This window comes from Rhinolophus sinicus, linkage group LG06 (genome assembly GCF_036562045.2).
Source record: "Rhinolophus sinicus isolate RSC01 linkage group LG06, ASM3656204v1, whole genome shotgun sequence".
Taxonomy (NCBI): Eukaryota; Metazoa; Chordata; class Mammalia; order Chiroptera; family Rhinolophidae; genus Rhinolophus; species Rhinolophus sinicus.
Window position 1 is genome coordinate 3,340,830 of NC_133756.1, and position 23,277 is coordinate 3,364,106.

At 49.4% G+C, this 23,277-nt stretch overlaps 1 long non-coding RNA gene across 1 annotated transcript in view; it reads right to left on the minus strand.

The window, feature by feature from the left end:
* Positions 1 to 317: 317 nt before the first annotated feature.
* Positions 318 to 23,277, minus strand: part of LOC109455265 (uncharacterized) — a 147,611-nt gene continuing 124,651 nt past the window's right edge. Inside the window, exons 9-13 of the long non-coding RNA XR_012497830.1 lie at positions 17,638 to 21,201; positions 15,986 to 16,949; positions 10,639 to 13,003; positions 8,528 to 9,425; positions 318 to 1,389 (exon numbers count right to left, since the gene is read on the minus strand). This is a non-coding gene — a long non-coding RNA (uncharacterized LOC109455265). The remainder of the gene's footprint in view (positions 1,390 to 8,527; positions 9,426 to 10,638; positions 13,004 to 15,985; positions 16,950 to 17,637; positions 21,202 to 23,277) is intronic.

Genomic DNA, 23,277 nt, shown 5'->3' on the forward strand with positions numbered 1-23,277 from the left:
CTGAAAGTCTGTGCATAATCACTAACTTTTATTACGGACATACCAGGCTCTATAACAGAAATAACGTAATTACTCGCTAACCCTCTGGCAACTCTCACTCCTGTGGGCAGACGGCTCTACAGGGAGCACCTCCCCGTCTAGATTTCAGACAGAGATTTTCCTCGGGCACTTTCCAAATTGATACCCGGCACCAAATCACTTTTATAGTTGGAAACACACTCACTTGGTGATGAAACAGCCAACTACAACATCTCAGCATCCCATTTCCTACCCATGTTGTCGTTTAATTTTTTTTTTTTTTCTGCAATGACAATCACCAGAGTCAGAACTTTATTGTCTCTTCCCCCTGTTGTAGAGGACGGCTCAGGCACGCAGATGAGTAGGGCCCTCCACTTTCTAGTTCCCTTCATCAAACTGCCCGGGGACTCTGGAGCTCCTCTTTGCTCCCCGATACCCAAATCTGTGCAACTGCAAAAGTTGCCTCAGGTGTAGTAGGAGTTTAAACACCAGCACCTGGGATTCCTAATAAACTGTCCCTAACTTTTCTGAGAGGCTCGGAAATGCGTGTCGGCTTCGACTGGTTTGTGGGTCCCTGCTGCTGCGGAGTGCACAGCGTGGGTCCGGGGACATGGGGATTGTCTTCTTTTTGGAAAATGGAACCTTTTCTTTTTCACGGCTTTATTGAGATGTAAGTCACATACCCTGAAGTCTGCCCATGTAAAGTGTACAAGCCTGTGGTTTGTCGTGCATTCGTACAGTTGTGCAATCAATTTCGGAACATTTGCCTGTTCCCAAAGAGAAACTCACACCTCTTAGCCATCCCTTCCTATTCCCCTCACCCCGGGCAGCCACCCACCGATAGAGTTCCTGTGCCTGCCTGTGCATTTGCCCATCCTGGGAACCATTCGACAGCTGGGCTTCGTGACTGGCTTCTTTTTCTCAGGATCATGTTTTCAGGGTTCATCCGTGTTGGGGCGTGAATCAGGGCTTCATTCTTTCTCCTGCTGAATAATATCTGCTGCTGTGGGTCGACAGCATCGGGTCGAGCCATTCATCAATCTCTGAGTCACTGGAAGGGACGTGGCAGATTCTCTAATGTACCTGTCAACTTTACAAAGGAGGAAGAGGCACAGAGAGGGAAGGGACTTGTCCGAGGGGACACAGCCACACTGGGACGCCTGGCATTCGAGCTTTGGTTTTGTCTACTTCATTCTTTTCCATGGCTGCACAGTATTCCACTGTATGGGTGCCCGTGATGGGTTTAACCAATTGCCTGTTAAGGTACATGTCAGCTGCTTTCTCGTTTATCAGTCTGTGTGTTGCCTATAACACACACTGCCTCAGTGAGCACCCTCGGACATATATCTTTGTGCGTTTGTGCAGGTACATCTGTAGGAGAAAAAGGTTCCTAGATGAGAACCACATTGTCTAACCCCCAAACCCTTTGCTTCAATCAAGATCCTTCAGGACACTTGGGTCTTTGTATCCGCTTCTCTCCCTGGCAAGAAGACAAACCGGGCACAGAGAGCAGACATTCTGTGTTCTGGCACTTGTCCTGAGGTCCTGCTTCTGCCCCAGGCCCATCTTAGCCTCTGCAGACTTTGGACCTAACTATGGACCTAGACTCAGGGTGTCTCCTTCCCCTTCCTCCTCCTTGGCCCACCTGCTTGGGGGCCTGGACCCTGTGGGCTCCCTCCCGCCGTCGAGGACGCCCTGCGTCTTGGGCTTGTCTCTGTCACAGCTGCTTGTTCTTCCCTAGGCCAAAGGTCTCTAGACTCTCACTCTGTGTCTCCGGCATCTGTGATAGTTGTTTTCTTCTCCCTGTCGTAACTGGCCTCCCCTGACCCTTGGCCTGCCTGAGCTTGGCCCCATGCCTTTGAAGGACATCAGAATATGCCACCTCAAAAATACGCTACTTTGACATAAGGATTATTTGGGGCTGAAGGCACAGGAAGGGCTCTCTGCCCTCCCACCAAGCCTGGAAGCAGAGCATCAACTCCCCTCATGAAGGTGTCCTCTCACCTCCCGTGTTAGAAAAGCAACCCTACCCCCAGAGATGAAGATGGTACCAAGGTGAATCTGCACCAATACATCCTTACCTAAGCCCTACATAACCCTTCTGTACCATTAGTTCCCCCATATATTTACCTGCCCACAATTTACTGCCCTAGAAACCCCTTTACCTTTGTCTTGGCACTTTCCCACAATATGTTGCTTTTTGTTATAATGGTATATAATCCCCTCATTAAAAAAGGGTTTTTACTTCTTTTCTGTGAAGTTCCCATTCACGTAAAAATAAAATCTCTCTGCCTGTTCTCCTATTAATGTCTTTTGTCAGTTTAATTTGCATACCCCAGATACAGAGTATAACAGGTTAGAGGAACAGTTCATCCTCTCCTACACATTCCAGGCTCCATTCTCAACCACACCAGTGCTGATGGAGCACCCACAAAGTAAACTTACCCTGTTGAGCACACACTCCACTATATCATCTACCTTCCAGCCAGGACAGTCTTTTAAAATGACAATCAGATCATGTTACTTTCTTTTTAAAGACGCTTTTATGGCTTCTCAACACACTTAGAAAACCCCTGAACAGCCCATAATGTCCTGCCTCTCACTCCCGTCTTCCAGCCCCTCCAACCCTGGGGCCTTCAAGTTGTGCCTTTCTCAGCTCTGGCTCTTTCTCACTTCATGGTTGTGAAAGTGCTGCTTCACCTGCGGGACACGCCCCACCCCATCTGTCTGCAACGCTCAGCTTCCTCCCCAATATCTCACCAGCTTCTCAAGTGTGGGTCTTATTCTTGATCACAGCACCTCCCTTCTTCCTTTATCATGAATTTATCATTCTCCCCATAAGAATGGAACTGATTTTCCTGAAAGGGATTACCTATGCCCATAATACGGTGTCAACCAATATGCTCCACCTTCCCAGAGGGTGTGGCGAAAGCCTGACCAATGAAACACCTCCCTCTGGACTTTGACCCTTGACCCTTACGGCATTAGACTTTACAACAACAAAATAATTGGAACAGGTTTATTTCAGAGGCGGTGCCCTGAAGAGAGCGCCCCTCAGCGGCTGTGCTTTCCACAGCCTGTCCTTGCCTGCCCACTCCCACCCCTCTCTCCTGCCCACCCCGCTCCATTCTTTATGACTCCTGAGTGTTGAGCTTTTCCTTAGATTCAGAGCTTCTGTGTCCTTCCCCAACCTCCTTTTCTGCTCAATTTAACCAGCTTGATTTCTGTTCTTTGCACTCAAGGAACCTTGCCTGACACTCTCCACCTCCACGGTGCCCCTCCTCCAGCCACCTCCACCCCCATTCACCTGGTGCCCAGCTCGGAGTCTGCACACAGAAGCCCTCTATAAATATTTGATGAAAGAATAACAAAGGCACTTTTTAAGGGGGAAAGGGGCATATTGAAAGGAAAGGAGTGAGGCGTGTGGAGAATGGCACACACACGATTAACTGCGTCCTGTACTTCTGTGTAGGCTGCTTCCTTTGGCTTCCAGGGCGCCTGGGAGAGAAGCATCTGCACCGTAAATTACAGCACTGAAACCTCCAATCGAACCCCCTTTACCAGTGCGGGTTTTATCGGTGGTAAATATATGGAAAGTTTATTTCTTTTCATGGAAGGGGAAGTTTTGCTTGATGAGGGTGTGGAGCCACTCCGCATCTACTTAACTTTCTAATGATTTTCTCTGGGCTGCAGACCATAGACTAAATGTGTTGGGAAACGGATTCATTCTTTTTTTCCACACTGATCTTTTGTTACCCTCTGGTGACCAACAGGAAAATGTGAAAATGGTCGCGGACTCGCACTTTCTGGATAGAAAATAAACGTGCACACAAACAGGAAGCTGGAGGCTGCACGAGGGCAGGCAGCTTTGCTGTGGCAGTTGTCACACGTCCCAGTGCCCAGTACACTGTGGGAGTTCAGTAAATATGTCGAATGACTGGGTTTAGTTACTTACGTTTTATAAAAAGGCTAACTTTGAAATAAAGCAAATTCTTATTTTGTCCCTTGTTTCAGACATAAGCGAGAACTCAAATAATAAAATGTCAGAGCTGGAAGGACTTCTCCAAGTGCCCAAATTCCCTCCTGATCATTTTGACCATCTCTGCACACTCTGGATTTGGGCAGTTTTTCCTTCTGTTGAGCCAAACACCGTATTGCACGTGTAGACAGGATGAGTCTACACTCTTCTACTCGGATATTTAGAGGCATTGCCTCCTTTTCTCCAGGGCCACCACCTCCACACACAGGTTTACCCGAGGAATCTCACCCCCACCGAATCTCACTGTTTCAGCTGCTCCTCCAGACCCTTCACCAAAGACCCCTCCACCTGTTCTCTAAGAGGGGGGTCCTCAGTGCTGGGTCCCAGGCTTCCTTGTCTGATTCTAAGTTCTCCTGTCTGCCCCGTCTCCATGACTTTACACATCTTCAGGAAGCTCATGTTTTCCAGACCTACGTTGGTTACCTGACGTGTGGTCCACGCTCCACACCCACATCTCCAATCAGCTACTTGACATTTCCCTTTGGTTGTCCCACTGCCTGTCAAACTTCACCTGCGTCCACCGGTCCCTCTCTCCGTGAGCAGCTCCCCCTTCACCAGCTGCTCAGACAGAAACCTGGGAGGCCTGCTTCCTTCTTCCTCCCTCACCCCCCAAATCCAATCCATCACCAAGACTTATTGATTCTACGCCAAAAGATTTCTCAGATCCCACCCATCTAGCTTCCCAGCCATCATTCTACTGCAAGTCACCAGACTTTCTCACCTCTAAGTCTCCTCTTACTCCTTGTTGTAAAGTCTTTGATGACATCCCCTGGGACTTAGAATTAAATCCAAATGTGATCCGCCCTCCCTGACTCCAGCTTTATCCACCATCTTTCTCCTCTGTGATCATGACTGGACCTGGCTTCTCAGGCCTTATTCTGGCTCCCTGGGCAGACCAACCTTTCTGTCACAGGACCTTTGCATGTGCTTTTTGGGTCCTCTCCTCTGCCTGGAGTGCTCGCCCCTCCTCTGAGCTTCTCTGTGAGACACCTTCCCTGAGCCCCCAGCTGTCAGAGCACTTCGAGTAATTTGTCGTCACATATTTACTTCCATGTATTTTTGTTGTCTGTCTCCCCACTGGATTCTACACTCCACGCAGGCAGTGATCTAGGCAGTTATCTCCCGCCCATGCCAGTCCCAGCACTTAGGAAAGCTCTTGGCACATACTCGGTGCTGGATAAGTATCTGCTGAGTGAATGTGCTGATGACTCAAATATCCAGCCAGTTCCTCTCCCCAGTGTCTCACTGGGCCACACATCTCTGACTGTTCGAAACGAACCTAACTCTCCCTGAGTGACCTGGGTCTCAGTGAACAGCCCCATGACCTGGGGGCCACCATCACCCCCACATCTAAAGAGTCAAAGCAAGTCTTGTCCACCCTGTGTCCTTAATAACAGCTGTCTGTCCCCAATTGTCCACCTTAACTGCTTGGGAAGTTGTGTTCAAACCTCAGGCCTCACATGTGGTTGTCTTTGCAGCTTCTGACCCCGAGACGCCCTCCATCCAGCAGTACTGTCTGTGCATGTCAGCAAAGCACCATACTCGCCTCCTGTGAAAACATCACCCCTTCTCTGTCCTGGGTTGGGGAGACAGCTCCCCGCGGGGGTCCTGGACCTGTCTCTGTCTCACTCACCCCTTCCTCAGAGAGGGGCATCTTCCCCGCCCAGTGTGTCTGGTAGAAGGGCCGTGCCCTGCTCCTGGGTGCAGGCAGCTCTCTAACTTAGGAGGGGAACCTACATGCCAAGCCGTGTTCTGTGACAGCCTTTGCTCAGTGATGAGAAGGATGCTTTGGGCTCCATCTGCCTGACTCCTCTATTTCTCTGTCACCCTGGGAAACAGGACCCATCCTAGTGCCAACCTAGAATAACGAACGTTATAAGTTAAAAGCTGTGGATTAGAAAAGCCCCTGGTGCAGAGGCGCTTCGGAAACGCGAGGTATCACGCCGTTGTTATGAGAAACTTAGACGGGGGAGGAGAGGATTATCAGCCCCGGGAAACCTCCGCAGTCCCACCAACCGCTGCTGCGGTGCCCCACACAGAACCAGTGCCCACACTGGCCCACCGCACGGCTCACGCAGGAGGGAAAGAGCAGCGCTTCACAAGTGAGCCCTGAACCGCGCCACGAGCCCTGCAAACCAGAATGATGCCCCCAAGAAAGCCAGGGCCCCCAGTGTCTGAGGGGCCTGTTTCCCATTTCCCTGGTTCCATGCAATTCATTACATCTGCAGTGACTCAGGCTGTGACTCAAAGCCCTTGTCTACTTCTGATTAGTTTCTCCTTCCTCAGCTTCTCCCTCCCCCTCCCTTCCTTCCCGCCCTCCCACCTCCTCTTTCCTCCCTCCTTTCCCTCTTCCCCTTTCCTCCCTCTCCCCCCCTCCCCCTCTGCCTTTCTCCTCCTAACCAAATCCAGACCTGCCAGGTCTACCCCTGAAAGATTCCTAAACTGCGTCCTCCTCCCACCGCCCCTGCCCCCTTACTGCTCTGAAAGATTTATTATCAATTCCCAATTCTACAGCTTCCCCCCTCCCTCCCCCGCTCTTGCTCTTGGGCCAGAAGGCTCTTTGTTCTTGGCTTCCCCACCTTGGAAATGGCAAAACTGACTCTGGTTGATTTAGACAGAAAGAAGATTTTGGGGACGATATTGGCTGGAGCAGCAACCAGTAGGCAGACTCAGAACCAGACTTTAAAACAGGCCCATTTCTGGGTCCGGGTATCATTCTGTGGCGACGTGTAGCGTAACCTCAGCGGTGAAGGGTCCCAGGACCTCTCTACAATCTGTCCCTTGCTGTGCATCTGTACTTATTGCAGAATAAAAAGTTTTAAAGAAAGGAAGACAATACCGCTGGGGAGGCAGGAGACAGAACCCCTGCCATGCTCGCCCACGGATCCTGGGTGGTCGTGATGCTGCTGCCCGCCCCATCTCCACTGGCAAAACCTCTCAGCAGTCCCTGCTTCACACGTGCCAGTCCAGGCCTCAGACCCGTGGCCTAGCTGCCAGGAAGGGAGAAGTCCCATCCCTTCATGTGTCTGTGCCGGGGGGTGAGGGCTGCCTCCCATGCAGAGGCAGCCGATAGATGTTGGGACGCCAAGGAAAAGGGCCAAGTCCTCTTCTGGGAGAGTCTATGGTCCCCCGGCCTGGATAGTTCGCACGTATCTTTAGCATAGCAGCACTCTAATACCCTCATTGCCATTCATTCATTCATTCATACAGGCACGCATGCATGCATTCACTCAACAAATACTGGGTGCCTCTCTGGGGCCAGTTGTGCCGATAGCAAAGGAAGCCCTGCCTTCAGAGTCCCCTCCTCTTCTGGCAGGTTTCCTGCCTCTTTGCCTGAAGAGATCCTCTTGACACAGAAGTACAGAAACGACATAGATGAGGAGACCCGTCTCCCCAAGGCTTTGTCTGCAGTGGCCCCAGCATCTTTCCCTAATCATTTTTAAATTTCCCTTCCTATTGTGCTGTGCATTCCTGGGACGATTCTCAGCAGTGTTATCAGTGTCTCGTATTTGTCCAGCATTAGGTAACTCTCTTTCCTGGTAGGTACCTATCCCTTAAAAGTCTCAGCTTCCCTGTGGAATGACATGTGCAATCACTGCTCGGTGTTCCCTCGGTGGGAGAAAGTCATTTGTAATTACAGTTAGAATTTCCAGCTTTTCAAACTGATCGCCCCTTTAGAGATGCACATCTTAGAATCATAACATTCCTCAGTGTCCTTTGCAACCTGCCATGCTGAAGATTAGAAAACAGGCCAAACTGTGTCATCCTTCTTGGATACCACGCACCCTAAGGTTACATAGTTGCTTACTTCTGGGTTTCTATCATTTCTACTTGGCTAACAGCCCCTCCATATGTTGGCTGTTCCTGGCAGTAGCTCCTCTGAGACATGAAATTGTTAGTAAGTTAAGTATTTGTCAGAAGCCCCCACGATCTAGTTTCCACATGGCAGCAAAAACGGCCTTCTTAAAACATGAAGATCACGTCACCCATGCTGCATACACTGAACGCCCTGCCCTTCTCACCAAGTGTGTCCTGTATCGCTGCTGCTTGGTTCTTTCCATCCTTTGAACAGGGCCAACTCTTTCATGCCCCAGGGCCTTTGCACCTACTATGTCCTCTCCCCTTTGCTTAACTGGCTTCTTCTCTTCCTTTAGGTCTCAGGGTGAATCTTACATCCTCCATGCGTCTTCCTCTGATTATTACCCTCCCCTTTGTGGCCCCCCCCTGCTATTCTCCATCTTAGCCCCTTGTGTCTTCAGAGTACCTAGGTCAACTTGCAATTATTGTATGAGTCTATTTACTTTGGTTTTGGTTTTTGCTTGCTTCCAGCCATTGCAAGGTCAGGTCCCGGAGAGAGGGGACTGTGGCCTCTGTCTTGCTCACCACTGTGTCCCCAGTACCCACCCCAGTGCCTGGCTAATGGCTGATGCCCGATAAACTTTGGTGGGTGAAGGAAGCGGATTTACTTACAGCAGATGTCACGGCTAGACTCTGCTCTCTGTCCGGTTAGGGCGCTCTGTCTGAAACGGGATGGAATTCCCCTGGGCCGGGGGCCTGTGGTAGCTGACTGTCCTTCTCTCATTGTCACCATTAGTGCCCCTTCACCCGCCTGCCTCAGCCTTCGGGCCAGGCTTCTCCGTTTAGAATGGGCCCGCTCCTGCACGGCCCGCTTCATTCTGTGAAACCCTACTTCCGGGCCACAAGTGTGATTTCTGCCTGTCCACTGTTCCCGGTGAATCACAGGACACTTCCTGACCTCTGGTTCTGTCCCTGTGACACCGCTGTCCACAGCAACCCAGACCATTGATTCCTGGGACGTTCCCTCCTCTGTGATATTCAGCTTCAAAGTCCAAACTGGTCGGTCCTGAGCTGGTTCATCTCTTCTTTGGACCCGGTGACCAGCTTGCATGTGTTGCTCCCCTCAGACAGAGAGAGGCACCCTGCTCGTGGGCTGTCCCTGGAGCTGCCATCATGGTGTCTGCACAGAAATGCACCCAAGCGGGATTTTGATCCCCATGGCTGTGAGGTGCACATGACGTGTCTGCTTCGGAGCTGGGCGTGGTACACAGGCAGGTACAGGACCACCCACCGTGATGGCCACAGTGGGGGGGGGGGGTTGGGAGAGCAGCAGGATGACAGGGCCCAGTGGTGACAGGTGGTGCTGAGACTCTCTGGCAAGCACTGAGCTGGAATGTGTTTATTTCCCAGGCTCTGTCTACTCCCACCCCTATCCTGGGGAAGCTTTAAGCCACTTCCTTCGCACCATTTCACATTTTCTCCTACCTGGGATGAGAAATAAAGGCTTGGCTCTATCAGCAAATGATGACCAATTAGCACAGCCAGTGTGAGCAGCCAGGCAGGAAATCACCTGGCAGATGGGACAAAAACCCCCCAGAAAGAAAAGGATTCACATTTGTTTTCAACTTGTGAATCTCTGCAGTATCTCTTACCTGTTTGTCTCCAGAATGAAGAAACGGATATTCTTGGGGGTGCTGGGGTAGGGGGGGGGGGGGATGAATATGTCTCTAAAGAATTTTTCAAATGGCTCCATGCTATGGTGAGAAATGGGATCTTTCTTTCTCAAAATTATTTATCATATAATAAAACCTTATAGATCAGACTAAATTATAAAACCATTCATCTTAATTTAATTAGACAATATTGTAGGGAGGAAAAAACATTCCTCTTTCCTCTTAGGTTCTGCTCCTGAGGCCTGCAAATTAGACTGACAAGACAGATTAACAGAAGAGGCATATACTTGTTATTTGATGTTAATATTCTGACACACACAAAAGCCTTCATAGAAAAGAAATAAAGATCCAAAGAAGCAATTAAACTTGGGGGACTTATATACCGTTTTAACAAAGGGCCATCAATTTTTGAGAAGTGACAGGACAAAGGAAAAGGAGATTAGGCTTCTAGAGGTGGTGAATTGTGGGAAGGTAAACATATTGGAGAAACTAATGGCAGCTAAGGGCTATTTAGCAATGTTTTGTTTATGTGGACCCTTCCTGGCTCTGTCTCCAACTCTGGGAACAAAGACTGTTCTCTTACTGGTATGAGAAGGGGGCTATCTTCCCAAGAAATATTCATGCCCTGCTTTTAGGCAGATAGCTGGAGGGTACAATGTGTTTCCTATGCCTGCTTTTTCTCAATGGCCCCCACCTCAAAGTAATCCTTATGCCAAAGTGGCATGTTTTGGGGTGGCATGTTTTCATCCCTTTCAATATTTTAAACAAAATTTAGAGTATCCTCAAAACTGTACAGAAAACCAAAGTAGAGGAAAATAGAATTTTGCCCTCTAGAGACACCGGCCAATTTATTTGGGGAATCATTTAAACCAACCTTAAAGGACTGATATACAAATGAGAGCTTCTAAAATCACGACAAACATGTTTTTTTCTTACATAAATTAAATGTTTTCCCTCTGATCTTTCTTGCTTAGCAAAACATTTTTTTACAATGTGTATGTAAATTATGACATTCTTCAAACCAGTAAGATTAGAATAAATTATGGTTGATGTGACTGTCATTATTTAGACCAGAGTAAATCATTTAAGAGGAAGAATATACAATGGTACCTCAGTTTTCGAACGCAATTTGTTCCAGAAGACCGTTCAAGTTCTGAAACATTCGAAAACAGCCGACAGCTGGCCATAGGATCTTGCATTCGGCGGAAGCTGCGTGACGTGTTCGACTCTCGAGAAATGTTCGAAAACCGAAGCATTTACTTCCGGGTTCGTAAACCAAAATGTTCGTTAATGGAGACGTTCGAAAACCAAGGTATTACTGTATCTTATTTCTAGGTTTCCTTAAAAGCTTCGTTTTAGAACACCCATGAATGAGGGGATCGGGTGCCCCAAACTTCCAGGTGTCCAATCCCATCACACCTCTGCTTGGCCAGTCACAGTCTGGGGAACTCAGCCCCAGGGTGAGGTGCCAGCTCATTTCAGAGCTAATGCCCAGGCCGGCTTTCCCCTCTGGAATTGTGTTTAATACAGAAGATAAGGGAGTGTCAGCTCCAGGTCCGGTCACCTTGTGCAATCCAGTCATTCATGGGTTTCAGGGGAGCCTAAGACTGACGCTCCTGCACATCGAGGAATGGAATGAGAGAGCTTATTTAGAACACGTCCTTCTAAAAGCCCAACGCCTTTACAAAGTTACATTCCAAACCGACTCTTCCCATCTCCTGCCGCACAAAGGTGAGCAAGTGGAATTGAATTAATTAGGCCAACATCACAGAAGACCATCCAGTGAAAGCCGAGAGTTATACCTACTGTAACATTAAAAGTACTTCCTGCCTTTTTGTTTTTAGGGGCGCTATAATTTTCAGCATGATTCTATACATAACTTTAAAAAAGCATAAAGGAATGAAATCAAGAGAAGTATTGTTTTAAATAACCCAAAGTTCAAGTCAGATTTCAGATGGGTGTTTGCCTGCTCTCCAACATGCCAGGTGCCCACACAGAGAGGAAGCGTTCAGGAAGGACCCAGCTGACCCAATAGGAGCCATTCTCCTTCTGCAAGGTAGAAATTAAGAAGAGAAGCGTGCACACCTAGTGCTAGCAATCTGCCAGCCCAAATCGTCTCCCAGGCAGAGGCTGTGACACGCCAAGGTCACTGAGGGCGTCAAGGATGAGGTGGTCTCAGCAGGAGCTCTCCTGGCCCCCACAGGAGACCAATTTCAGCAGTTAGTCTTTCCTGCCGCAACTCTGTTCTCCTGCACTGTGCTGGTCCACCCAGGAGGGTGGCCCTGGGCTACTGGGGCAGGGGTGTGGGGGGGATGGCAGGGAGAAGTGGAGCCCCACCAGCCACCAGGAGCTGCAGAATCTCTGCCTGGGACTGTGGGTCTGAAATCCCTCCACTCCCACCCACAGACCCATTTTCTGGGAAGAGTAAAAGCAAAATCGAACAAAAGGGCATTATACTCTGATCCTTTCTTTTAAACACAACTGCTGGGCAAGTGGGGCTTCACAGTCTAGAGCTGAATGGGGGTGACTTCAGCCAAATCCGGGCTGCTTCAGAACAAATGTAAAATAAATTCAGAGGCCCTGACTCATGGCAGATAATGGGCCGGCTAGCTGCTCCAGGGGCCAGTAAACGATCCAAGATGGGGTTTGCTGGATGCTGAGCGGTGCCCAGAGGCCTAGAGGCCAAGGACTGCCCTGAAAGTCTCCTCTGCCCTGAACAGCCAGTCACTCTGTAAAGGCATTGAACAGTCAAGTCCAAATGCAGAGCTTTTGCCAGAAATGTCTTCCGGGACTGGAAATCCACACCCTCCCCAGGCAACCCCAGGGAAATTTCTGTAAGTCAGGGTGATTAATACGAGGAGGAGGACAGGGCAAGTGACAGCTCTGAAACTCATCCTGGACGGCACACCTGGTCTTTCTTACGTTTCTGAACCGGCTCTTTCCTTGGCAGAGGGTACAGCCCCACGTGTCAGGGTGGGGGAGAGGGCGCAGCTCCTAAGGGACCTCATCCCACCTGACTTGGGGTAACTTTTGGGAACTCGACTCTGTCTCTGTGAAGTGTGGTTCCAGGGCCCCACACTGAGCGCAGGGGAGAGGAGACAAGTTTCAGAGGACGTGTCAGCTTCAGGGTGAATCAAAAGCTAAATCATTTTCCTCCAAAGTGTGAGATGGCTCTGACTTCAGAGGGGAACCGCCGAGGGCGGAGGAAGACGGTCTGATTCTGCACCTGGAGGGGACGCGGAGTGGCGGGGAGGATGGGTGGCCCATCTGGCTGTTTGCCTGGGGGCGGGGGTGAGTCCCCGACAGACCAGCTCTTAGCTCCTAACTCCGGTCGTCCCTGTTCTCAGCACACAGGGGCTCCCCCAGGTCACAGACAGCGCAGGAAAGTCAACCAGGCCCTGTGCTGGGTCCTGTGGCAGGACAGCCAGGACTCAGTCGCTGCGACTAGCACTTAGCGAAGCTCAAGTTGGGAGCTCTGCAAAAATAAACACCGGCTATAAATACGCGGGTAAATTTCTTCACGGCACACGCGCGACAAGGACGAGGTGCCACCGCACAAGTGCTCACTTGAAAAATTCTAAACGCGTAAAAATCACTTTGATCACCGAGGTGCCGCCAGCTCAGGGGGAAGGATTTGCCGAGCTGGGAGCCCACTTCCTGCGCCCCGCGGCCCCCCAGCGGGCTGCACCCCCACCCCGGCCGCCTGACTCACCGCCCGCCCCTTAAAGGGGCAACCGCTTCCGGGGGCCACCGACGGAGTGGGCGGGCTCGCTGTCGCCGGGGCAAGTGGCCCCAGCCCCGTTCTGCTCCGCGGCTGACCCCTGGGCTTGGGTCTCCATTTTCAACCCGGTTGGGCCTCCTCCCTGCGCCCTCATCTGCCTACCAGCTTCCCCTCTTTCCCCACCCCTTGCCCCTCACCCTCGCTCTGGGACAGTTGTTTCAGCCCCAAATTATGCTCAAGTACCCACTCCTCCTTCCTGAGCCTCATCTTAAGAAAAGCCACCCCTCCAACGCCCGCGCCCTCCTTTCCCTTCACCTGCCTGACTCCCCAGAGCTGTTTGCACGGGCTGAGCCACCACTGTCTGCCTCACATCCTGCACTCACCTCCCAGTGTCCTTTCTAAACAAGGGGATTTTTATGTTTATATCATTTCAAACTTAAAGATGGTGCAAGTGTAGTAGGAAGAACTCCCTGAAGCATTCGCCCAGGTTCTCCACTTGTGAACGTTTTACCACATTCGCTTTATCAATCTATTTAAATACGTATGTTCATGGGTATAAGTATATATTTGTGTTTCTGTGTGTTCTGTATGTTGTTACATATACGTATTATATATATTATACCGGTGGCCAAAAAAATGTATACAAGTGGACACTTTGGTCAGCGTGGCTCAAGCAATAGTTCGCCGTCATCAGAAGTGTCTGGACGCTGATGGTAACCACTTTGAGCACCTCTTGTCATTGCAGAAGTCAAATGGGCCTTGTATTCACCTTTTGTTATCGGTATATACTGAGCATTACAATTTTGATACCGTTTTCCTTTCTTAAAATGTGTATACATTTTTTTGGCCCCCTCTGTAAATATAATATTTTTTTTTCCCCTGCAAGTAAATTGCAGACATCATGTATCCTTATCTCTAAATACGTGGCTGTGTCATGGCACAGTCAGCAAAAGAAAGGCTCTTTGAAGGCTGTCCAGTGACCCCTGAGCTGCACGGTCCAGAGGCCTTGCAGGGTAGCTTGTCTGACTTTCGGACCCGTGGTCTCTCTGTCGCCCTCTCCTCTTATGCTCCCTTTTTGTGGGCTGCTCTCCTGCCTCCCGTCAGAGGTGGGTCTCTCCAGGGCCTTGCCTTCGCCTGCACTTTACAGCCTCTCTCTGGAGGAGACCATGACTCCCACTCATTATCTGTCAATCACCGCACTCAATGAGTACGGCAGCTCCATCTTGGGCCCCTTCGAAACTTGTACCTGAATGTCCACAGTTTTCTGGGAATCACTGCCTGACTCCTTCCACTCATTATTGTCAAGGGGACATGTCAAAGAACTGGAGGCACTGTCCTTGCACCCTCCCAAGCTGGCCTCCAAGTGGGAAACCTCTCTCATCATTGAATTCTGCCCCTTCCAGACTCTTGCCCAGTTACTGGTCACACATCCTGGCTTCCTTTGTTCTGACGCTCTTTCATCTACCTCCTCCATTCCTGTGAGGGCCCCCTGGGTCCGACCTCCATCCTCACTTGCCTATTAGCTGGCCTTTCCCCCTGGAGGGCCTTGCCCATGGAGGGGTTCAGAACAGGCCTCCCCAAAATGTGCCACGTTGGCATGTGAATTATTTTAAGCTAAAGGCAATTGAGACCCTATGGTCTCACGAGAAACTGACCTCTCCCTTAAAGAACTTAGATGAGGGGCCTTGCCTGCAATACGAGTTATCACCAGAAATAACGTCTATTTTGATGTATCCATATGGCTGAGCAAACCTCTAATTGCTGAATGTCTGCTCTTCTTCATCCTGCAATGACCTTCCTCTCCTCTGCAGCCCTGAGCCAATCCTTACCTCAGAATGTCAGGTGTACCTCGTGTCAACTTTCTGTCTTTGAATCTCTTGTGTATGTGGGATCTCTGACTCTCTCATGTATGTGGGGTTCCCACGCGTACGTATGTAGTTACATTTGGTTGTTTTCTCCTGTTAATTGTCTCACAGATTTAATTATTAGACACTGGTTACCACACTGCTCTTTGCTGTGATCAGGTCCCTGTCTAGATTGAAATCACGACCCCCAAGTTTCTTCCACTGGTGTCAAAGAGTGGATTCTTGGGTACCTGAAAAAATATTCCAATGTCAGGGGAAGAAGGAGCATTTTTCTGGGAAAAGGGTTACACATTTCATCAATTTTTAAAAAGGATGTGTGACTTCTCCCCCAAAAGAAGAGAAGTAGACTGTGTGTTAAAGTTCAAGTTTCTTGTGGGATCCAAGGCCATTGACTTTTGGCTCAATCCAGCTTTCCTAACTCAGTCCCCAGTGCATCCCTTGCAGCCTGTGTGCCAAGCTCAGCACTTCCCAAACTTGCTGGTCAGAATGACCCGGGCACTGGGTGAAAACAAATTCTTTGGCCCGTCCCCTGCAGATGCTGATTCAGAGGGTCTGAGTGGTGGTATTGGGGTTGGGGTGGAGGGAGCCCCGGGAATCTGCATGTAACAAACAGGTTTTCATGGGGGCACAGCAGGCTAGAATCAGCCCAGGCTTCCTTGCCTCCAGACTTTTGCATACAACACAGTTCCCTCTTTCTGGACTTTGCACCCACCTCACCCCTCCATTGACAAATTCCTATTTATCCTTCAATGTCCAATTCAAACATCAGCACCTTGGACAAAGTCTTCCCCAATTCTGTGAGAGTGAGGTAAAGGCAATGTTCCTATAACAAAGAGACCCCCCCCCCCCACCCCCAAATGCAACGGCTTACCTGTGAGAGATGTTTCCCGCCTCCTTTCCCGTAACAGCCAGGAGGGTGGGCTGGCGAGGAGGTGCTGCTCCCCGATCGCACCCGTTTTCATTTCTGTCATGTTCCAGGACACTGATCTCCTCGCTGTGGTTGAAACTAAGTCCCTGCCAAGCCTGTCAGCCCAGAGATGGGGAATGGGGAGGGGGTGCATGCCCAGTGTTTTGAGGCCCTGCCAGGAAGTTGCACTCCTGACTGGAGCGCACACGAACCAGAACTTGGTCAAACAGCCCACCAGCTGCAAAGGAGGCTGGGAAATGTTGTTTCTAGCAAGGTGGTCCTGTGTCCACCACCCACAGTTGCCTGCCCTGGTAGAAATAATTGCTGTTCTCTCTGCAAGAAAAGTGAAACAAAGATTTACTGGGCACTTACTAGGTGCCGGGCTTTATCATGGCCATTTTCCAGCATCACCCTTTGAATTTTCACTGTATTTACCAACACCGAGACAGCTGGGACAGGGCTCAGTGCCGCGACCTCCCAGGGCATGTGAAGTCCTCTCTCGGGGCACAAGCTCAGGTTGGTTTTAGCATGTCTGCCACGCCCAGAGTATGTGCTTAATAATAATAAATGTTATGCTTAGTGGTGAATCAGAGAGGGATTATTAAATCAGCTCGTGAGAATTACATAATGTCACCTCACTGTCTACGTCTGTCTATTCCCTCTGTGTCCCCTGAGCGATAATTAGCTCTCGGTCCCTGCAAGAGGTCAGGCCGAGTCTGGATGCCCCCTCAGGGATGCTGCACGGATTAGATGGACCCTCGCAATCCTAACACGCTGCGTTTCTCCTCCACCGCAGTCACACTGCTTGTCACTGGTGATAATTCAGAGTGTGTCTTCTTCCAGTCGCCACATCTGTGCTAAGGCTTCCGGGTCCCAGGCACGCTCCAGCTGCTGACACTCAGTCACCTACTTCTCAGGAATGAGCACCCTGGGGGGAAAAGACGAGCAAACACATCAACTAGAAAAGAAACGACTCAGACAAGAGTTAAGAACCAGGAAGAAGCACAAATAGGACGAGACGAAAACTAAGTGTCTGAGGCCCAAGGAAGGTCTCTCCAAGGAGTGACAATTAAATGGAGACTTGGATGGGAGACGGAACAACCATAGAGAGCTTTCCCAGTAGAAAAAACAAGCTTCTGAGGTCCCCAAAGCAGCCAGGGTGGCCAGAGCAGAGCGGGTGAGAACCAGGGCGCACTGACCAGGGACTGGGACCTGTTCTAACGGGACAGTAAGTCACACCAGCTGTGAGCAGGGCCGTGATGCAATTCTATCTAGATTGTTAGACAATTATCCCAGCTGCTATGGAGAAGGTAGATTTTGTAGAGCCGGAGTGGGAATGAGGCACACGATGGGAAGATTTTTCAAGAGGTCCATCGGAGAGCTGATGGAGGCTTTGACAGGAGGAAGGCAGCAGAGACGAGAGGTGTGGACCTGTGTTTCGTAGGTGGACCACAGGCCTCGCTGAAAATACTTCTCTCTAGTTAGCTACCATCGCCTTTTCTGTGGTATTAATACTTATTTATTACATCCCCTAGAATACAGCGATGGCAGCACAGGACCTTTTCAGGGGTCAGTGTGATCTCCCACCTGCCAGGTGCTCTGAGGCGGCATCTCACCTTTGACTTTGCAGATCATAGTCATGGTTCGATAGCAAGTATCCCTGGAGACAATGGAGACATTGGCCGTGTGTTCACTAGCCTCAGTCCCACTGCAACACATAAAGGCACAAATAAATCTAAAAAGACACCTGTGACAGGTACACAAAGCCAGGAGGACACACAAGATGGGCTTGGACCCTCCAAGAGCAGTCAAAGCAAGCTGTGAGGAAGGACTGAGGAAAGCAGAGGTGGGGCAGGGTGGGGCGGAAACACGTGAGCAGAGTCAACAGCATATGCAAAGGCTCTGAGGCAGGAGGGTCAGAGTTCCTTCCAGGAATTTTTATTGAGCAGATAGCGAGGAAGGTAGGATGGGGACAAGTGTGGGTGGCTTGGTTGGTTTGTAGCTAGCGGATGCCAGAGGCATTCCTTTATCATCGGTGACGATGAGAAAGCAGGTCAGAGGCTTGGAGAGCCCAGAGCATTTGATAAAGGCATTTTTGAAACAGCCTTTCCCAGACTATCCCTGGTTTAAGGAAAAGCTATGTCACTGAAAATGCGTATTTAATCTAGAGATAGTAAGTTTTATTTAAAGTCAACAGTTTATATTAATGACCCAAGTTCTGCTGAAAGCTCTCCATTAGCCCAGTAAAGATCAAATAAAATCAGCCTAGCATTTGTCAGCACACTTGGTTCTGACATTCTGGGATAGGATTAAATCCAGAGGCTAGGAGAAGGTCCGTCACTTATTCAGCTATCGTTTTATCCTGGTGAAAATTCCAGGGCAGCCAAAAGTTTGTCAAACCTGCTAAGTCAATTCAAACGAGTTCTTCTGTATCTCCAGATCCAGGGACCTTGCCTATGAAATTTTTCTTTATTAAAAAAAAAGAAAACAGCTCATTAAGTTAGTGAGTGAGTTATCCACTAGAATGCAGATGTCCCACCACGCTTAATTTTTATTTATATAATTTTTACTATAACTTGGAGCATCTAGAAGCAAGTAAGCCCAACCTCCCACTCATCCCTGACCAGCTTTTTAAAATAATTCACTGGGGAGAAATCGCCATATTGCAAAAATTGTGAAATGCCTGCCATTTACAGAAAAAGGTTTCTATAACCTGAAATTGAAACGCAAAATCAAAAAACAAAAAACTGGAAGGAAGAAGGTGCTTAAAGACAATGCTTTAAAATTAAAATAATTTTTCTCAATAAAAAGGTAACTTGGACCTGATGTAAAAGAGAGGAAAAAAAATAGAGGCAGAGTCAGGGCACAAAAATTAAGAATTTTTTTTCTACAAACCCTAAAAACATTTATGTTGGAGACGAATGCGGGGGCAAAGGGCTCAATTTCAGGAGTGTGGAAGTGTTGATACAAGCCCTTCAATCCTGAGAATTTATCCCAAGGAAATACTTTGAATGGAAAAAAAACCCAGTTGTATGAACACAATGCTTATTGCGTCACTATTTGCAATATTTTAAAGAAGTGAGACTTTATTCTGGAGAGAGTGGGAGCAGCGTGCTATGTGTGGGTCAAATGGTCCTGCAGCATCTGGAATCCGTGAAAGTGAGGAGGATGGGGAAGGAGGACCATCACCGAGCTGGTGGTGAGTTGGTCCAGGTGAGAGAGGAGGCAGGCCTGACCAGGCTGTAGCCTGAGGTTAGCGAGAAAGAGAGCTTAGTCAAAGGGATGTGTAAAGGATCATTTAAATGTGCATCTAAATGACCCTCAGCTTCGAGTGTTTGGTGGTGCGACCATAGAACATGGAGAACCCAGGTGAACGGGTCTGGTGTCTGCCTGTCTGTTTGGGGGCTGGAGTGAAGGGGTGGAGGGAGTAGGCCGTTCTGACGCTAAGTCTAAACTACCCAAGGAATGGAAAACGTGGTCTGGACCGAGAGGAAAGTGGCTAGAGATAAGTAACAATAAATCAACGTTTCCCATAAGACACATGAGGTCCCTGTTGGTCTATAACTTGCCGGGTCTTTCAGAGGCACCTGCTACTGCTGACTGCTTCTGGGAGGTCTGTCCTCCATGACTTCTGGAACTCACGCCATCTTCACCTTTTCTTACTCCGGCATCTGTTTCTTGCCTTTCTATTTTAAAAATTATTTAAAAGTAAATATCTCTTCCCAAGAAGTCCGTTTTTACTGTAGGAAAAAAACCTAGAAAAGACAGATAGTTAAAAGGAGAAATTAAAGTCACAAAGCGTTTTTGTGTATATCCTTCCAACCCTCCTAATCCTTCAAGAGCCACTTGCTCACCCGGTTGGGTTTCCTCCCCGTCACACACACTCTGTGGCCTCTTCCTACGAACATGGGTCTCAATTATTTGCAGTTACTTCTCTAAAAAGCTGAATTATTTAATGAATGTATTCATATAAATGCATTTTTTACCCAAATGAAACCAATTGGTGGATAATGTTTTATAGTGTATTTTTCCTTGGGTATGAATAGCTCATAAACAATCTTTACATCCCCATGTAAATCTGTGTGTGCCTTTTGAATGCTACTTGGTATTGAATTCAACTATAAGACTGAGTCAAAATGTATCTCAATCCCTTATTATTGGACATGTAGGGTATTCCCAGAGGTCTGCCTTTGATGTCTTTACACATACGTCTCTGCCTGGTTGTGTGATTATCTTCTAAAAATGGAATTGCTGGGTCCAAGAATATGCGAGATTTTCAGCTTTTGATGGAGGATGGCAAACTGTCTTCCAAAAGTCTACCAATTTACATTCCATCTTTTTGCTTTATTAAAACATTTTTGTCCTATTACAAAAAAAAAACACAACAGTGCATATTCACTACAGACAGAATGCAGATAAGCAAGCAAATAAAGGAAGTGGGGCGAGCCTACAACTCCAGTTTGCAGCTTTATAGCCTCTCGGGTGAATTCTCCCCATATCTGTTGATTGTGGATGCGCTCGGGAGTCCCAGCTTTCCTAGATGTGAGACCTTAAGCAAGTTACTTAATGTCCCCAAGCTCTTGTTTTCTCACCTACAAACAAACGATGGCAATAGTAACATGTCACAGGTTGTCCTAAGAACGCTGGGCAAGCAGCCCATTGCCTGACACATGACGACCTTTCCAGCCAGGGAAGGCTGTTTGCACCCTGCCTTCTCAGGCCAGTGATATCTACAAACACCTTCCCTCTGCACCCAGTCGACACTTCTAGCTGGTCTTTTACACGAACCTTGGGCCTGTAGCTCCAGTCACAGACTATTAATGCCGCCCACAGCACTTGGCTGGTGTCAAGTATTCATTTGGTCCCAACCAACCTACCGTAGTTACAAGTTCCTCCTCCCCACCTGCCTGTCCCCGTCTTAGACACTGTCATCTGTCCTCTGCGGTGCCCAGGCACCAGCACCCAGGACGTGTCCCTCCCCCTCCCACAGTTAACTGGGTTTCAAGCACTTCTGTTTGTCCACTGTGCAGACCGTGGCTGGAGTCACAGGGGCCTCTGCTGAAATCCCAGCCCTGCTCCTTATGTACTGCGTCGCCGTGGGCAGGTTCCTCCCTTCTGTGAGCCTCAGCAACTTCATCTGTAAGATGGGGTGATCGCAGACCTGCCACTTAGGGCTCTGACTGTAAAACAGAGAGCTCCCGTAAGTGCTTCGCGCCATGCCCATCCCAAGGGCAGCTCTCCAAGGGGAAGCTGCAATGCGTATCAGTACCATCCTTGTTCCCTTTGCTGTGGTTCAAGCCCCGCCCCCGTACTGACACGGCCTCCTAACTGGTCCCTACCTTCAGCCTTTCCCAGGCCAAATTTCAGTGTGCCGCCATAGCACGTCTGGAGCTTGTCACTCCATCAAGACTCTCAATGGCTCAAACCACCTCCAAACTAAAGTCCGAACTGTCCTAGCACGTTTCCAGCCTGGTCACTCCTCCGCCCACACCCCACCCGCCCTGACTTCTGCCTCTCCCCGACTCTGCGTCAGCCTCCTGTCTATGTGTTCCCTGTACTTTCACACCCCTCTTTGTGCTGGTCCCACCACCGGACGGACAGCATTTCCCAGAATCCCAGCCTCCTCTCAGCCCAGCTCAAACATCCCTCTGGGGCTGGTCTTCCCAAATGCTTTCCTGGTGGCATCCCACTCCCCTCCCTGAGCCCCACGCTTGGCTCACCCTGCACTGCAGGGCGTGGAGGGTATAGTGTCCACCATGACACTGTTCCCTTGACAGCAGGTTCCCTCTGTGTTCATTTCTGCACTCACCTGTCCCCCCCCCCCCAGCTCCCCTCCACAAACCCTCAATGTTTGTTTGTTAGCTGTGTTAATCAATAACATTCTTCTGGGATTTCGATGTACAGAAGTTTACCCACAGGCCAAAGGTTTGACAGAGATCATTCACCTTTTGCATGACTTATTGTGACACGATGAGGGCAGAGAATTTCAAAGACTGCAGGACCCCTCACCTGCACCGATGGATCCAGACGCCTGGCGATCATGTGCTGTGACAGGAGACATCTTGATCCTACTGTAACTTTTTTTCCATGATGATGACATGAGCACAGAAAATGCATAACGTATGTCCTTCTTATCCCCAGCAAGAGAAGGCGGCCGAGAGCGCCTGCCCACCCTCCCTCTGGGCAGGATAACGGGCTGCCCTATGCAGGGTGGGGTGGGGCTCTCACACATTCTCCCCCTTTCTCTCCTAAAGGCATGTAAGTTTCAAGTCACTCTGTTCCATCCTGTTCAGAAAGATGATGCAACATGACTAGAAAGGAAGTGGGGAGTTGCCTTACGACTACAAGCTAAGGAATGTCACGTTGCTGGGGTGTTCTCCACATTCCCAGAAATAAGTTGAGGTTGAGAAGAAGGCGGATGACTCAGTCTTCTCCCAGCTTTCAACACACCTCCACTGCTGAACCTAAGCAAGCACTGCTAACGAGCACAGGTGGGCGGAAAGCGTGTCCCCCGTCTGGGGGCTGCCATGGCACCGGGGTGTGGACATGATCCAAGTAAACACAGCACAGTTTTCTCAAAGCTGGAACTAAGGGGTCCTGAGGGCCATGCTGCATCCATGTGAAGGCTTAGCGGCCCAGATGTGCCAGACCAACCCTTGAAGTTCAGCTGTGGTTTTGAGTCTTTGCTTTGCGGAAGGTGGGGCCAGGGGGGCTCTGTCCTTCCAACAGGCTCCTAGAGTAAAATTCCTCTCTTCAGAATCCTTGGAGCTTTATTCTAACCTGGCTATTCCTGCCCGGTCTTCATATTCTCTCTCTCTCCTCCTTATTCTCCAAATTAAATCTTTTTTCTGGTAGAGAGACCTGGAGAATTATTTCAAGGGCAAGACTTTGGCAACCGTCCCTGCAAACGAAGCACATGCTTTGCAGGGGTTTCATGACGCTCCAGAGAACTGCCACCTGCTCCTTTTCACCGAAATCCGGGCGCCAGGCCCCAGCCCCAGCCTGCACTGCAGAGGCCCTGGGCTTTTCAGAGGTGTCCTCTCACCCACAGTCTCCATGCACCCCATCCTAGCAGAGGCTCCCGTCCTGCCAACCTGTCGTAAGTGGTCGCTGTTCCAAGGCCAATAGCCCAAAGCAACGCTGACATGTGACATGCCCCAGCTTTTATTTCCAAACACATATTTACTCACTTGGTAGAGAGAAAACTCAGGTTTCCCAAGGTTGCTAATGAGAACCTCACGTCCTCCAAAGGCAAA